Below are 2129 nucleotides of genomic sequence, written 5' to 3'. Positions count from 1 at the left end.
CTAGTTCAGTTCTAGTTCAGTTCTAGTTCAGTTCTAGTTCAGTTCTAGTTCAGTTCTAGTTCAGTTCTAGTTCAGTTCTAGTTCAGTTCTAGTTAAGTTATAGTTCAGCTCTATTTCAGTTCTGTTCGAGTTCATTTCGAGTTCAATTCTAGTTCAGTTCTAGTTAAGTTCTGGTTCAGTTCTAGTAAGTTTGACACTAAATTCTCTGCCAATCTTGATCTTGAGAAATTTTCATACAGTAATCATATAGATCTACCACCCCATTTTGTTATCTGAATAATAATTATAATATTAAATTCAAATAAAACCGTTGTTTATCTTTCAAAACCACATTGTTTTCAATCACGTTTTCTAGTGATCAAATTGAATACTACGGATTTGGTGTCATAAGACTTATCTATCAGACAATAAAATCTAACTATATGACATATGACGAAGTTAAAAAAAAATAAAATAATATACACCTTAATAATATAACATTGATAGACATCAAATAAAATGGGATAGGTTTTCCTTAACCAAACCCAAAAATTTTGAAAGAATAAACATGATTATTTTTGACCTTGTATTGGATGATATTTTGTTTAGAAGATAAAAAGTTTTCCATAGTTAGAAAGGAAATGGGAATTCAAAACATTAAATTTAAAATTGTTATGAATAACTTATTTAATGAATTTAATTTTTATTATTTTTTTGGAAAACCCACTTTTATTAAATATTTATAATTTTATAAAAATAATTATAATTTCCTTAGAAGTTGATTAAAAATATTGTCAAGATTTGCGGTTTTAAGAAAGTGCTGAAGATTTTTAAAATAAAATATTGAAAGTAAAATAGAATATACAACCACAAATCGAGAGGAACTGTAGTGAATATGATTCAATAAAATAATTATTTTTTCATAATTTATTTGTAATATTTATAGAAAATGATTGAAACATTAAGGTTTTCAGACAGAACTAGTCACGTCACTGATTACTTGGAGGTGATCTCAATTCCTTACATAAAAGGATCTGCTATTTTGAAAACTTTTGGTATTTTTTCAGTTTTTATTTATTTCTCTATTTAAATATCAATTAAAAACATGTTGATTAAAATAAATATTAAACTTTTTCAAGTCTCTAAATTTGTAACAAACACACTTTTTTATAAATAAATATTTGTTAAATATTTTACAAAAATTATCAATTTTAAAGTGCCTTTTCGAAATCAAATGAAAAACTAAATAAATAATAAAAACACGAGTCTAAACTTTGGCGCTTTAACGTTAAGAGCAATTTATAAATAGGAAAACAATACAAAAGCAGAGATAATATTAAAACATCTGGAAGTTTTTTATAAACTGTATAATCTAAAATTCTTTCAAATTTCTTTTTATTTACAGAGAATCATTACCACGTTTAGGTAATTATAGATTATCCCAAAGAAATATTAAAAGACCCTCAATTAGTCAACTACAATGCGAGCCGGTACAGGAAGAGGTAAGACGTTTCTCTTTTTTTAATAAAGTACTTTAATATTTATCATATATATTTTTTATAAGGAAATCAATTTTGTAATACGACACTTTAAAAAAAACATATAGTTATAGAAAGTTTTTTTTTTTTTTTGTAATTCTATATACTTGAATTGGTGTCACATTCTTAAGAACCTTATAAAAGTATTGAAACAACTAATTCTTAGATAAATAAATATTAAAATGGAAAAAATATAACTTTAAAGTGTAATAAACACTTGAAAGGAGTATTTTTTTAAAGAATATTTAAGACGTAATAAATAAAAATATTTTAAAATAATTGATAAAAACTCATATTTATAAAGAATTTCCTAAAAATTTTTAGTTTCTATTTGCTGACCTACTCACTGCTTTTATCTTATAGTTTATGCTCCAATATACGGACATAACTAATCTACTAACTGGCTAGTCTATGAACTATACTATTCACTATTTTATCGACTAGACTATACACTAATCGATGAAAAAAGAAGTCTATGACCGATTGACTAGTGTACAAGTTTCTAGTTCAAGTTCAGTTATAGTTCAGTTCTAGTTCAGTTCTAGTTCAGTTCTAGTTCAGTTCTAGTTCAGTTCTAGTTCAGTTCTAGTTCAGTTCTAGTTCAGTTCTAGT

This window comes from Lucilia cuprina, chromosome 4 (genome assembly GCF_022045245.1).
Source record: "Lucilia cuprina isolate Lc7/37 chromosome 4, ASM2204524v1, whole genome shotgun sequence".
Lineage (NCBI taxonomy): Eukaryota > Metazoa > Arthropoda > Insecta > Diptera > Calliphoridae > Lucilia > Lucilia cuprina.
The sequence above is the reverse complement of the archived record's forward strand: the minus strand, read 5'-3'. Positions refer to the sequence as shown.